This window comes from Lynx canadensis, chromosome B3 (assembly GCF_007474595.2).
Source record: "Lynx canadensis isolate LIC74 chromosome B3, mLynCan4.pri.v2, whole genome shotgun sequence".
NCBI classification, from domain to species: Eukaryota; Metazoa; Chordata; class Mammalia; order Carnivora; family Felidae; genus Lynx; species Lynx canadensis.
The window spans coordinates 4,019,684-4,035,097 of record NC_044308.2 but is presented as its reverse complement, the minus strand read 5'-3'; the positions used below and the strand labels follow the sequence as shown (position 1 = coordinate 4,035,097).

General features: G+C 52.3%; 1 protein-coding gene and 1 long non-coding RNA gene across 5 annotated transcripts in view; one reads left to right on the top strand and one right to left on the bottom strand.

The window, feature by feature from the left end:
• Positions 1-6,994, bottom strand: part of CPEB1 (cytoplasmic polyadenylation element binding protein 1) — an 88,760-nt gene extending 81,766 nt beyond the window's left edge. The window contains exon 1 of one of the 3 annotated variants that reach the window (XM_030317293.1): positions 6,892-6,994. The gene's annotated coding sequence lies outside the window, so the exon portion shown is untranslated. Of the gene's footprint in view, positions 1-6,607; positions 6,650-6,891 lie in introns of those variants that run through there. The other 2 variants (XM_030317294.2, XM_032593558.1) reach the window with 2 other exon arrangements.
• On the top strand, positions 6,215-15,201 carry LOC115515460. Of its 2 annotated transcripts, XR_003969284.1 has the most exons (5): positions 6,215-6,305; positions 13,471-13,649; positions 13,981-14,312; positions 14,528-14,594; positions 15,057-15,201. It is a non-coding gene; the product is annotated as an uncharacterized LOC115515460 (long non-coding RNA). The 2 variants fall into 2 exon arrangements; XR_004343738.1 differs by lacking the exon at positions 15,057-15,201 and having other exon boundaries at positions 14,528-14,724.
• Positions 15,202-15,414: the final 213 nt, after the last annotated feature.

Below are 15,414 nucleotides of genomic sequence, written 5' to 3'. Positions count from 1 at the left end.
GGCTTCGTACACTACCAAGGGGACTGGCCCTTACTGTGTGGAAGCAGTTCTCCAAGTGAGGTCTGTGCACTCATGAAGGTCCCCAAAGCCCTTTCAGAAGCCCACACGGCTAAAACTACTTTCATAACCTTAAAATACCAATTTCTTTTTTCACTATGCTGACATCTGCAACGATGATACAAAAGTAACGAGTGGGTAAAACTGGCACCTTCGCAGGAATCAAGGCAATGCCAATAAACTGTACTAGAAGTGACTCTACTCTTCCTGCTCTGCAATCCCAGGAGGATAGGTCTGAGGAGCAACAGGACCACTAGTATGGTAGCGCTCCAGAGTGGTGGGTGTGAGCAGCCAAGAACTGAGGAAAAAGGTAAAGACCAGACTGAAAATACTGAAGGGAGGCCTGAACTAGCAGTGGCCATGGTAAGGGAGATGGAAGGAAAGGTGGCAGGGGCTAAGAGAGACACAGAGTTAGACCACATCAAGGCTTTATAGTTTCCAAAGGAAAGCTGCAAATATGTATTTACCTAGTGTCTGTACTAGGGCCTCCAGTAACTGAAAAATTTTAAAGAAAGGGGGTGCCTGGGTAGCTCAGTCAGTTCCAGAGTCCAACTTCGGCTCAGGTCATGGTCCCACATTTCCTAAGTTCGAGCCCCCATGGTGTTTGCTGCTGTTAGTGTGGAGCCTGCTTCAGATCTTCTGTCCCTCTCTCTCAGCCCCTCCCCTGCATGTGCTCTCTCTCAAAAATAAATCAACATTAAAAAAATAAAAATCAGGGGCGCATGGGTGGCCCGGTCGGTTGAGCGTCCGACTTCGGCTCAGGTCATGATCTCGCGGTCTGTGGGTTCAAGCCCCGCATTGGGCTCTGTGCTGGCAGCTCGGAGCCTGGAGCCTGTTTCGGATTCTGTGTCTCCCTCTCTCTGACCCTCCCCCGTTCATGCTGTCTCTGTCTCAAAAATAGATAAATGTTAAAAAAAAAAATTTTTTTTTAATAAATAAAAATCAGAACACCCAAACACATTCTCTCCCCCTAGAGGATACTACAGTCTAGTTGAGGGGGGGAAGAGACTAATTGGGTAGAGGGGATAGAATCAGATTGGCCCCAGGAGATGAAGTAAGGGGAAAAAATTGGTTCTGTTTTTAAAACTGCTGGGTTCACGGTACTTCAGCAAGATAGAACTCATTCAGTAAGCCAGTCAGAACTATGGATTCTGAGAACAATCAGGGCTGGGCTCAAGGTAACTGCTTTCCTCCAACAGAAAGCTACTCCCATACCTTTATCCAAGGAGACAGACTTCTGACCATGATGCTAAACCTGTTAGGATGGTACATGTATCAGCATATAATGCTGGCCAAGAATAAAGAAACCAGTAACGCTACCACAGTTGGAGAACAACCTCAAACCTGGTCACACAGAGAGAGAACTAGTGCTGCAAGAATATACAGGCCCTCTGTATAAAGGGACAAGAAAGAGCCAACAGAATGAACCATAAGGAATGTGGCATTCAGGGGGATGAGAAAGCTTATAAGTGCCAGGACAAGAAAAGATCAGACAGGGCAAGGGGAGAGCTATAGAGTCTCATGAGACTGAGATTTTAAGTCTCAGAGACCAATATAGCAAAGGTCAAGGTGCCTGAATTCTAGAAATACCCATCTGGAAAGGAAGAGACCAGAGTTCAAGTTCTGGCTCTATCATCCACTCGCTGAATGGACTTAACCACTTTTCATTCTCAGCTTAATTCTCTCATCCGTGAAAATAGCCATTAGGATCTGCGTTGTCACCTCCAAGTTACATCTGGGAGACGGACAGGTCTCTAATATCTTCTAAGCTTCAAAACCATTCCAAAATTATAGCTTAAAACAAACAAACAAACAAGCACAACAGTCTCAGGAGAAAGGACAGACTTGGGAGACAGATGGTATCAGAGCCAGAAGCCAGGAGCACAAAGCCAGAATGCAGAGAGCACAGGTGTTAAGTAGTAAGAGATTAAGTGTTCTGTCAAAAGGAAAAAAACAAAAAACACAAAAACAGCTCAAGGTAACTGCTTTCCTCCAACAGAAAGCTACTCCCATACCTTTATCCAAGGAGACAGACTTCTGGCCATCGTGCTAAATCCGTCAGGATGGTACACATATCAGCATAGAACGCTGGCCAAGAATAAAGAAACCAGTAACGCTATTACAGCTAAGTTACTCCCAGAATCAACAGCTAGATACAACCGTGACCCATTTTTCACACACAAATCAATCTTTAGACCTGCCCTCTAGGGATTCTACAATTACCTCAAGGCAAGTAATCACAAAATGCCTTAAAAATCAAAACAAAGAGTGTTCACTCACTATAATCCAACAAGTGTTCCAACCATACAGCAATACTAAAAAAACAAAGTAGAATTCAAACGTTATCCATGCCTAAGGGTTCTTCTGCGCTACTGAAAGCAAAGCTCTACCCCAACTAGTCAGAAATTTCTCCCTCCCCCCCACGCCTGTTATTTAAAAACATATTATACGTTAAGGAAGCAAAATAATCCCTGACTGGAGGCTTTTTAAATCCCAAATAATAGGGGCGCCTGGGTGGCGCAGTCGGTTAAGCGTCCGACTTCAGCCAGGTCACGATCTCGCGGTCCGGGAGTTCGAGCCCCACGTCAGGCTCTGGGCTGATGGCTCAGAGCCTGGAGTCTGTTTCCGATTCTGTGTCTCCCTCTCTCTCTGCCCCTCCCCCGTTCATGCTCTGTCTCTCTCTGTCCCAAAAAAATAAATAAACGTTGAAAAAAAAAATTAAAAAAAAAAAATCCCAAATAAGAAAACTTACTGAAAATTATATTTACAATGCAAATTTAATACTGAAATTTAGTTACGGACTTTTTATGGAAAGTCAGATAATTTTCCCCATAAAATATAGGAAATATTAACACACATTATGTACCTTGGTTCATTCCACCTTTTCAGATAGTTTATTATAACAGATATGTCTTGTTTTGGGGGGGGGGGCTCCTACCTTGAACATAAAAACTTTCAGCACTTAAAATTTGTGCTCACTGAAGTGGCTGAGCTCTCATGAGGAGGTATAACCAAAGAAGGCTGCTACAATGGCAGGAAAGAAAACAAAGCATTTCCAAAGCTGCAATGTGGGGGGCCAAGGAGGCAGGTGCGATCAAGGATTCTTGGCTTTAAATCAAACAACAGATTGAAGCAAAAATTCTTGTAGCCTCCTCTACTCCAACCTCTGGGTCCAACCCCCTTACTAACCCCCTCACCCTCTATCCCCAGGCTTTCTGGCAAGTTCTCCCCAGAGTCAGTACAGCTTAGATACTGCCTAGGAAAAGCAGATTTGCAAAACAGGATGGGATTAGCACAGCTCTCCCATAGGAAAGAAAATAATTTGTTATTTGATCCTATGATTTCTTTTACTCACTCCACCACTAGCTACTGAAGATAACAGCCTACCCTTAATATCCAGGTTTGGTATGCATTCCTGTCCCAAACTTCAAGCCAGAGGTACAAACCCACTAATTAATTTGCACTTCAAACAAACACATAATTTTAGGGAACGGTCATTTAGACAAGGGACCTGAAACCAATGAATGAGAAAATCTGCACAGATATTGCCTATCACGTAAACACTAAAGTACCAGCAGAAAGCTACTTTAGTCCTCTCACTCTTCCTGCCCACCCCCAAATTCACAAACACTAAACTCCTGAGTGCTTGGGCTAAAAAGGTCTGCTAGAAAAGCAGCTGGAAACAGGTAACATTTTAAAGCTTCCAACCTTCCAAAAACTGTCCAGACCACAGGTTTAAAAAAAAAAAAAAAAAAAAAAAAGGCTATCAAGTCTATATTTCTCTGTGAATTTTCACAGAAAAATCCCTCTGGCAAAATGGTCTTTACTGCTTTATGCTTTAAACCCTTTGGGAATAAAATACAGAAATAAAAGGTACAAATCCCTTTACCTCTGCTAGTGTAGCTCTGTACACTGCTGCCCGTCTAAATTTTACTCAGTTTTACCCAGAATGAAAACCCAGTCTCTCATTCCTGGCAAAGAGAGGCATCTTACGCCCTGGAAGCTTATTCAAGAAGATCTCAGTAAGTACTGCTAAAACCCCTATTAATTCTTCCTGGAAATCTAGGAGGCATGATTTTGGGAATCTTAGCTATGAGAGAAAAGGTGAGACTTAATAAGCCACATTCTCCTTCTGGAGTCTTCAAACAATTATCTAATTTCACATTTGCCTAATCTCAAAAGTTATTAGAATTTTAACTGTCCTGAAAAAGGAAAGTCTTTTGTGCAGAGGGTTGGGAGGGTCACCCCCGCCCCAGTGGGAGGAGCCCGATTTCTCCAGACCTCAGGCTCTCTCAGATCAGCGAACCGCTCTGACACACATGGTGGAATGATAGACGCAGCACATTCCTCCCGACGGCAACGCCGCTGCACTAATGCTCAGAAGACCCACACTGACTTCCACAACCAGACATTCCCTCCAACGCAGTTAAGTAAGGCTCACTTTGCCTGTAAATGGGGCTCCAGCATAAAGCACCGCGTTTTCTCTACAAACTACATCACCAGTAAGCCTTGACCCCCTCGGACATACCAGAATACACAGACTATCACGTTGAGCTAGGGCACCAGAAAGACCTAGGTTCACACTTGAATTTTATTCCTCAATAGCCCTGTAACTTGATTTCAGAGCCTGTTTCCTCATTTACAAAATGGGGGGGGGGGGGACACCTAAAAGGAACATTTGAAGACCGAGATCCCAAAACTAGTCTAGTCCTCACCTCGAATCTGCTCTTCAGAGACAGATTACCTTTGGTCCTACACTATTCAGTTTAATTGCTGCATTTAAAACAGACCGGCAGCTTTAGCTAGGAAGAAAAAAATCAAAGATCCATCAACCTGGGCCCACATTTTTGTGTGGCAACAACCAGCTGCTCCCTTTAGAGAGACGGAAATTCTGTGGTTCCGGACGCACTACAACTCTTTCCCTCCTCTCCCCACTTCGCTCCTTTATATTACCTCGGGCCCCTGGAGGGATGGGAGCACACAACCAGCTTTAAGGATTTAAAACAAAATAAACAGCTCGATGACTCATGAAGATACTGAGCCACTATCAAGAGCTCTCTGGCTAACAACTTTGGCGTTAAGCCTGGGGTCTTCTTCCACTTTCTGCCTCGTGAACACTGCCAGGAGGCGTGCCACGGCGGCAGAAACCACAGCACCACGGCCGCGTCGGGTGCCCTGGGCGTGCTTCCACGGTCGCCCACCCCGTGCACCGCACCGGCTCGCGTACAGCTGGCCCAAAGGCCCCTCCACACGGGGGGCCCGGGCGCGGGAGAGGATTGGAGAACGCGCCTTGGGAGGAGGGACGGCAAGCGTTTTTGCGCTCACGAACACGCACCTTCACGTAGGAAAGCCGACTTCCAAATCCCACCGCCAGGCCAACTCGAGCTCGAATTCGATCGCTGGGACAAAAACCAAACCCGACGGCAACGTGCTCTGGGAGCACGTGCGGCTCAAAGCCAGCGCCACCGGGAAGGGGAGAAGAGCAGCGAGGGGGGGGGCGGGGGGCGGGGGGGCCTGGGCGCTCCCGTCCTCACCGCCCCCGCCACACATAGCCCGGAGCACCCCCAACTCCAGAAACCAACCCTCCTTGCATTCCCTTCCTCACCCCGACAGAAACCCCCCCACCGACCTGAGCTTCCCGGGTTCCGGGCGGCCCGTACGGAGTCCTTCCTCCCCGTCAGCCGCGCGCGTCCCCAGGCCCGGCCCGAGGGCGCAAGCTGGCCGTCACCTGCGCTCCGGGAGCGGCCGGCCGCACACCTGCGCCTCCCAGGGCGCCAAGCGCCCCGCTGGCCCCTCGCCCCGACGGATGACGCAGAGTTTACTCGGTGCCCGGGCAGGCGGGGAGGCGGCGGAGCGGTAGCCAGGGAGACCAGAGGCGGCAGCTGCCGCGGAGCTGCGGCGCCCGGCGGCGTGGGGGGGCGGGGGGGGCAGGGGCCGCCGCCGGGTTCTCACGGGTGCGGCCGACCTCCCTCCCCAGGCGCGAGGCTCCCGCAGGGCGCGCGCAGCAGGGCGAGGCCTGCAAGGTGCACGCGGCCGCGAAACCGGGCTGCGCTCCCGGGCCCGGGTGCGCCTCGGCTTCTCGGCCTGTCGCAGGCCCTCGGGCGGCGCTGGGCGGCTCACGAGGGCTCCGGCCCGGCCGCCCGCCCGCCCCCGGGAACAGGGCTACAAAGTCAGGGGCGACCGCGCGACACACAACGCCCACTCCGCCAAAAAGCCCGGGGAACGACGCCGAGTGGGACCGCCAGGGGGTGAGTGGCCTGTCCTCGGTCTGGGTCCCGTCGGCCCCACCGGGGCCTTTCTAGCCAGCTGCCCGCCCCCGCCCGAGGCCGGGGCGCACTCCGCACCCGCCTCCCCCCCGCCGGTGCAACTGGCCCGAACCTGGACTGAGGAGAGAATGACAGAACCGGGGCGCCACAGGCACGCCGGGTCCTCTCTCCCCCCCGGCCGCCCTTGGGGAAAGCCGAGGCAGGTGCGGCCTACGCTCCCTCCACAGCCGCGCCGCCCCCACGCCTGCACGGCCGCCCGCGGGCGTCCACAAGACCCACCTCACCTCAGAGCCGCCAGCCTCCCCGGCGCGAAGCCCGGGCACACGTGCCCGACGACCACCCGCGTGGGACCCTACCCCGCCAGCCCCGCCCCCAGAACGCGGCTCCGGCACAATCGAACGTGTGAAGCCACGTGACCTCCCGGGCCGGGAAGCGCGGTCCGCACGAGGGGCCTGATCCCTCCGCCTTAAAGGAGCCGTGCCCGCTGCCGTCGTGGCACTCTCAGATCGGCGTAGGTCCGGCGCGGGGGTCTCCACCGCCGGCAGCCCCGCCCCACCCGGCCACTCACCCCCGCCGCCCACGGGGTACGAACGAGACTTGCGTGGGGCCCTCCGAGGTGCGTGAGCTCCTTGCGCCGGCGGCTTCGGGTCTCACGTGCGACGGCTGCGGGAGAAGGAAGTGCTCCCGGCGCCGAGGCGCCTTTCCGTCCGGTCGGCTCCCGTCTGGACATACACTCGAGGCCACCGGGAGACCGCAGTGCAGCCTGGAGGCCCCGCCGGCCGCCCCCGGAGGGCCGCGGCGCCTTTAAGCCCAAAGGCCCTGAGTCACGAGGAGGCTCCCTGCCCCCTCCCCGCACACACTCCTCCACGAGGCCCCACGCCCGCGGGCACGTGACCCGCGCCCCGCCCGGGGCTCGCGCTCCTTCGGCGGGGGGGGGAGGGGGGCGGGGAGGAGCGGACCGCCGAGCCGGCCGAGGCTGCGCGCGGACCGTTAGCTGCAGCGGCCAGGACCGCGCCCCGCCCGGCCCCGCCCTGCCGGGCGGCAGGCGGCTCTTACCAGCGGGAACGCCATGGGGCCGGCGTGGCCCTGCGGGACGGACGGGCCGGCCGGCGGGCGGCGAGCCGGCGCGGCAAAGGACGCGCAGACACGTGGGCACTATTTTTGCAGCAAGCCGCACACAGCGCCGCGCCCCGGGCCGTTTATAAAGCCCCGCGGAGCCGCGCCACCCCCCCCCCCCCCCGCCCCGGCCGGATGCGAAGCACCTGTGTCGGCCCCGCCCGGGCCCCCGCCTCCGCCCGCCCCGCCCCTCCCTACAGGCCCGGCCGAGTGCTCGGCCGCCCACCCGGAGCTGGGCTCCAGGACCGGGAGGCCAGAGGCCCACGCTTGAGCGCGCTACTCACCTAGTGACCCTGCCCAAGTCACTTCTCTGCGGAGCCTCACTTTTCCCCGTGTGGGACTTACAAGCCGCTGCGACGCGGCGGCGATGTGGTTTGTCAGGAGAGCCCCGTGCCGGTGCTCCTGTGCTTCCAAGGACCCCTTCAGGGCGGGAGCCGGCCCTGCGCGCCCCTGCCCTAGCCCGTGCCCTTGCCCCTGTTCCCGGACTCCGGCAGGCGCGCGCTCACACTAGATCGGCTGCTCCCGGGGCTGGAAGGGGGGCGCGTCGGGGGATTCCGGAAACTTCCTAAGACACTCGGGGTCCTCTTTGGGCCGCAGTTCCCTAGGGAAACCAATCCCGACGCTCCTGCCGGACTGTGATGGGACTTGACGGAGTGGGGACGAGGGACAGGGCGGCGGCCACGGGGCAGGAGAAACCACCGTGATCCCGGCTGTCGTCAGGAAAGGCGACCTGGGGTAGCTGGTGCAGGAGCGGTCTGGAACCCCCAAGCAAGCGCAGAGGCGGAAATGGCATTCCAGGCGGGAGACCGAGCAAAGGCAGGGAGGAGAATGGAACAGAGAGGCTCAATTTGACCAGGACGTAAGGGGAATATGTGCCGACACCACAGGAGGGAAGCCTGGGCCCAGTTTGTGAAGTGCCTTTATTTTGCAGACAGTAGGGAACTATTAAGAATTGTAAACAGGAGAATGGCAGTATCAGGTCTCTTAAGATGTTACTGGAGACTTAGCAGCGGCTGGGGAGAAACAGGGACTGGAGTGAGGAGGAGAGGGACCAGCGTTCGCAGAACATTACTGAGTGTTTCCCATGTTATCTCATCGTCCTAACACTGTTTAGAAAGCATTTATTATGCACAAGGCTCCTCCTGGCAGTTGGGAAAACAGGACTGCTGCCTTCCTGGCAGGCTGGTGAGGCTGGCCTAGATCTAATGGCTAAGGCGGGGGCGGGGGGGGGGGGTAGGTAACAGTAGGTTTCTGTGGATGGAGAGGAAGTCAAGGGCCTAACCTAGTGTTTCAGGAGGATTACTCTAGAAGGTGGCCAGGGTAAGAACAGATGGAGTGGAAGCGCATAGGAGGACTCAGTGACAGTGAAAGCCAGTCTCAGACACATCCTCCTGCGGGGAGCTTCCTTGGGTTGCTGGGGTCACGGGCAGAGAGGATGATGGCTGCAGGAGTAGGACAAAAGGGGGCCCTGGCCTCCCCTACCCATAACTGTTCTACCCTCTTCCTGATTAGCCACCAGCCCCCATCCTCAAGGCAGCCCATTCCAGCTACCCAGAAAATCATACCTTGTGATTCAGCGGCACTGGGACCTTCCTTCAGGGGTTCCTTCCTGGAGCCCTTCCTTCTTGGGGAGCAGCCCACCCCCAAGTTTTACTCTGGCCGACAACATAGGACAGCTGGTCTGAAGTGGTGTATCTTGCTTGTCTTTGGGGATGCCAACCTAGACACCTATATATATATCACAGGAGCCCACGTAAGGGCCGGTGAGAGCACCGGAAAGGCCCAAGGCACATCTGAAGGGGCAATTCACTGATGGATACCATGCAGGAAGGAGGTCCCAGCCTAGCTGGATCTTTTAGGACAATCCAGCTTGTCTTAGGTTTTTTGTTTTAATGTGAAATCTTCCCAATTTTAAATTTGGTCACTAATTCAAATTAAAAGAGCCAAGCCCAACATGTCTAGGAGTCCCATCCAGCCCTCTTGCGGCAAACTTGTGTGCATCCTTCCTCCTCCTTGACCCAAAGCTGAACAAGATAAGAATCTGAAACCTGGGCTAGTGCCCAAGGGAATAAGTATCTGGGAGCTCTTTCATATTTTAAAGCTCCTAGCCATGAGAAAATGAATGCATCTTTCAGGTGACTTGGAACAGAAATTGCTGCTGCTTAAAATCCCTCTTCCTAAACTTTCTGTTGCAATAATAAGAGCTGACCTTCCCTGAGCACTCACTGTGCACTTGGCAGTGTTCTAAGTGTTTTACCTGTGTTCAATGAGAAAATGGAAGCAAAAAAAAAAAAAAAAACACGAAGTAACTAGCTAAGGACTCCCAGCTAGAAATGGAAGAGTGGGAGCTCAAACCCAGACAGCCTTCCTGCTCCAGAGCCTGAAGTCTCTACCAGATGAGAACAAGATTCCCAGCACCCTGATGTGTGCGCTTCCTTCAGACTGACCCCAGAGCTCCTTACATAGTGAAGGAAGGGGTGGCTGAGTCAAAATACAGTCATCGCCTCAGGTGTGGCCATGCCCCTGCGCTCCCTGCCCACACTTGGCCATGCCTACAGGTAGAACAGGAAGAACAGTACCTCTGACTGGAAGGTGTCCACGATCCACAGGGTAGGATGTGGAAAGCAGCAGAGGTGGAGATATTAAATGACTCCGTTAAGTCTCCACAGCTGGTCACTGGCAGAAGTAGCAGGAACAAATAGGCAGCATTATCCATTCTCAGAGTCAACAAACAGCCTTTTGAGCCTAGCTATGCCTGGCACCGTCTCTGTAGTCAAGCCCAAGAGTTACAATACAGGTTTTAAGTGTAACGGTAATTGGCCGGACTAAGTTTTAAACGCGTATGCTAGGAGGACAGGAGGGACCCTGCAGTCTTTTATATGCTCAGGTGCTCAGTGCTTCCACAGCAGGCAGAGAGCTGAAAGAACAAAAGACAGTGCTGGAAGAACATAATTTTTCTGGTTGCAAAAGATCAGGAGGGGGATTTACTGAGGAACTCAAGACCATGAGGTAACAACGTAAGCGCACGGTCTCTGCTAGACTTTTCCCATGCTCCGCGCAGAAGAAAGCATGTTCTTTGTTGTCGCTGTCGTTTATGTCTTTTAAAGTGGGATTTAAAAATGTGGGTCAGCCCCTCCTTTCATCATACACAAATGTAAATTTAAAGTGGGTTAAAGATATAAACGTGAAAGGCTTTACTGGAAATTTTCTAGAAGAAAATATTAGAATATTTTATTACCTCAGAGTATGGGTAAATTTTGTAAATAAGAAACAAAAACCACAGGACATAAAGGAAGATTGGTAAATTTGGCCACATTGGAATTTAAAACTTTGATTTAACAAAAGATTTTTTTTAATTTAAAGAAAGTCATAGACTTGAAGATATCTGCAATGTGAGATCTATAAAGGACTAGTTTCCAGAATACATAAGAACTTCTACAATCAATGAGGAAAAAAAGACAACCCTATAGAAAAAAGGACAGGGGCGCCTGGGTGGCGCAGTCGGTTAAGCGTCCGACTTCAGCCAGGTCACGATCTCGCGGTCCGTGAGTTCGAGCCCCGCGTCGGGCTCTGGGCTGATGGCTCAGAGCCTGGAGCCTGTTTCCGATTCTGTGTCTCCCTCTCTCTCTGCCCCTCCCCCGTTCATGCTCTGTCTCTCTCTGTCCCAAAAAAAATAAATAAACGTTGAAAAAAAAAAAAAAAAAGGACAAAAGATGGGAATAGGCAATGGACAGAAACTGGAAACCCAAATGGCCAACAAACACATCACTAGATGTGTACCCTCAGCAATAACCAGGGAAATGCAAACGAAACCACAGTAGATACCATTCACACCTCTCACACAGACCAAATGACAACGTTTCACTATCCCAGTGGCAGGATCACCACCAGTGAGGTTATAAACTGGCTCCCGACTTTGATTTTTGTTTTTCCTTTCTACAAGTTTTGAATTGAGGGGTAACATGTATAGTATGGAATGCACAAATCTTAAGTGTACAGCTCATTAATTTTTTACCTACATATATACAGGTAACTATCACCCACATCAAGGCCTGGAATCTTTACAGAACCCTATACGGTTCCATCATGCTCTTCCCACTTTATACCTCACTCCTCGGGGTAACTATTATTCTTACTGACCTCCTGACATTCATCCTGCCTGTTGTAGAACTTCATATAAGATTTGGCCTCTTCCCCTCAATGTGATATCTGTGCGATTCACCCATGTGGTCGCATGTGGCAATAGTTCAGTCCTCTGTATTGTTTAGTAGTATTCCTTGGTACGGCTATACTGAATTTGTTTCTCCATTCTCCTGTTGATTGGTATTTGAGTTGTTTCTAGTTTGGGGACTCATGAACACAAGTGCTGTGACCATTCTTGACGTCAAGTATAGCTCCTCTGGTGATTTGTGAAGCTGCAGGTGTGTAAGCTCTATGACCCAGCGATTCCACTCCTAGGGAAACGTAGAGAAATGTTTGCATGTGTTAAAGGAGACAGGAGTAAAAATGCCAATAGGTGAATCATGTATAATTGCAAAAATAAAATAACCACCTTAAATGCCCACCAGCAGGAGAATGGACCAATAAGTTGTGGTATAGTCATACAATGGAATATCATATATAAGGAAAAGTAAATGAAATAAAACCAGTTACAGAAACAGAAATGACTCAGAAATAATATTGAGTGAAAAAAGCAGGAGGAAGGATACATACATACTTTACGATGCCATTTATGTAAAAATTTAAGGGCGCCTGTGTGGCTCAGTTGATTAAGCATCCAACTCTTGATCTCGGCTCAAGTCATGATCTCATGGTTCGTGAGTTCAAGCCCCACACCAGGCTCTGTGCTGATGGTGCGGAACCTGCTTGGGATTCTGTCTCCTTCTCTCTGCCCCTCCCCTGCTTGTTCTCTCTCTCTCTCTCCCCCTCTCAAAATAAATAAATAAACATAAAAAATAAAACACGTAGTACACTGTTATCACAAAGTACCATATCACATGTTGTTTAGGGACACATCCATATGTAGTAAAAGTACAAAACAAAAATGCATGGCATTGGTAAATGGAAAATTCCAAATCGGTGAGGAGGGAAGAGTCTGTGAAATGAGTATGAGAAGTGTTGCCTGGATTGATAAATGTTTCAGTCCTTAAGGCCAGGAATCAGTACACTAGTGGTTGTTATTTTAGTCTTTAAACAGCACAGTTTTTGGGGGGGCGCCTGGGTGACTCAGTCAGTTGGGCATCTGACTTTGGCTCAGGTCACGATCTCGTGGTTCACAAGTCTGAGCCCCGCATCGGGCTCTGTGCTGACAGCTCAGAGCCTGGAGCCTGCTTCAGAGTATGTTTCTCTCTCTCTCTCTTTCTGCCCATCCCTGTTCGTGCTCTTTCTCTCTCTCTGAAAAATAAACATGAAAAAACAGTAAATATCACACTTTTTCGAAGCAATGAGGGACAGAGATTATTAAAGGCAGAGGTGTGCTGGCAGACGTCTGACATTTGGCTGTGGGGAGGGCCAGCGATCTGCAGTATTCACCTATTTCTGTGGCGTAAATACTCCCACCACAGCTGATTTCAAACTACCAGCGTGACACTACCCAGCTCACAGAATTCCTGGAGGCGTGACGGTGCTCTGAGCCAGCGCCAGCCTGCTCCAGCACAGCACTGACGCTGAATGTCAGAGCAAAGTGCTTGGAAGGCCAGAGACCGGAGCCCTGGCCGCCTCTAAGAATTTTCCAACGCCCTAGGAGATGGGTCGGGGTTGGATTGTCTTCATGGGTGGCTGTAAAGTGAACCCCAAACAACAGCTTGAAACAAGAGTGTATGGCCTCGGACAATTTCCGCGGGTCAGGAATCGGAGGATGACTTAGCTGGGTGGTTCTGGCTCGGGATCCCCCGCCCCAGGGATGCAGCTGGGCTGTCCGCCAGAGCCGCAGTCATCGGAAGCTGTGCCTGGAGCTGCAGGTCTGCCTCGTGGCTCGCTCCAGCGGCCCCTGGCAAAGCCTCAGTCCCTGGTCACGTGGATCTCTCCACAGGGCTGCTGGCTTTAGCTCAAGACATGGCTCCCGGCCCTCTCCAGAGCAAATGACCAGATGGAGAAAGAGAGAAAGACGCGGGGATGGAGGCGCGCTGACTTGTATAACCTCATCTCAGAAAGGACGTACCGTCACTGCGGCAGTATCCCGGCGTGCACGCGCACGGAGCCTGATGGAAGGTAGGAGGCGATGGCCCGAGGGCGAGGATGCCAGGAAGCAGGGATCCCTGGGGGCCGTCCTGGAGGTCAGCGGCCACACTGGTCACGCTGAGGGCTGGTCGTCCTGAGCCACTTGTAAATGGGTCAGAGATGCCCGGGGTCTCAGCACCAGGAGAACCCAAGAGGCCCTGGGCTTGGTTTCCAGCTAAGGAAACCAAGTTTAGGGGTTTATTTGCGAGAACGCAGCTGCTCTTGTCAGGATCCTGGGGCCTCAGTCTGGCCTTGTCCTGGGGAGAAGGACCACGCCTCACCCCCCGCCCATCCTCCCCTCCTCCGTGCCTTCCCTCTGCAGGTGCAGGTGCTGGGGTTCTGGCACATAAAGGCCTAGATCAAGGTCACCTTGCCCAAGCCCTGACGAGTTCCTTCTTCCCCAGAGCTGCTCCCTCACGTTCTCCCTCAGTTAAAGCAAGAAGACAATCCGGCTTATTTCCACATGCACGGGGTGGTCGGTGCCCTCGTAGCCCCAGAGAGCAGCACAGGCCAGCACGTCGGCACTGCCCGACACAAGTCCACGCCGGCCTTCTGGGATCCCACTGACAACTGGAGTCTGGTGTCAGACCGTCTCGAAGCTCCGTGACCTCCGAGCAAAACAAAACACTGCCGCAAACTGGAAGGCAGCCTGAGGTGGGTGTGCCGTCACACTCAGTCTCTCGTTTACACGGGTTATTCATCAAATTGCACACTTGTGATCTGTACAATTTTCTACACGAATATTATGTTTACATTTACATTTCTCAAATAGTATTTTTTAAAACAGTCCCTTAAAAATACAGACAGGGACGTATGTATCTTGCGTCTTCCCAGATCCCAGACAGAAGACAAGCATTCTTTCTTTCCAGGTACCAGGGAGAAGCTGGGAAGGTGTGTGGTTGCTAAAAGTTCCAGCATTCGGGATTCTCGCTCAGGGTTAGAGCTCCCCTTTCTCAGAGGCTGTGGGAGTCCGGGCTGTGAGCTCCTGGAGAGGGGCCGGGGGGTACACTTCCGGCTCCTAACAGAGTCCATCTGGGACCTTTGTTGCAAAGCACAGAATCGTTGGTAATTCTCTGATGGTCCTGTTCAAATTCCCTGGGAAGCTGCTCTCACCTTCTTATGCTGTGGGCAGTGGTGATTCAGTGACAGAAGTGAGAACAAGTCGACCATTCGAGTGGCCCTTGACTGGCAGATCAGTCCCATCTCCAAACCTGCAGTGACAAAAAACAGTGATCCCAGGGAGACTGTGGGGCTCCAAGGCTCCTCACGAAGCAGTGGCTGCAGCTGCTCTCTGGTGCCACGGAGCCCGGCAAGTCCCCAGAGACAGAGGCGGGAGTGTCCCCTGAGTGTCCCCTATGGGAGGATGGAACACCTGCCGCACCTGTCTTTACCCTGCAGAGACTCGCTCGGGGATGGGGCAACAGGGCTGTGAGAAGACACCGCCAAGGGACGAGTCTGAAGCACAGAGGATCAGAAGCTGAGGCATCACGTCTCAAACTATCATTGAGCGTGTTCCTTGTAACCCGGGCAGTCACAGTGTTCGGGGGGGGGGGGGGGAGGGGGAGGGGGAGGGGAGTGTTCCAAAGTCAGAACTGAGTTTGGATAATACTTCCCTAGCCCCTTTGGGGATGGTTAGGTCACAGTGCAAATTGTCATGGTAAAGGCTCTGAGAAGGCCTGTGGGAAATAACCTTGTTTCATTTAAACCCATTATTCTGAAACTTATTGATCACAGACTCTTGTTGTTGTTGTTGGAA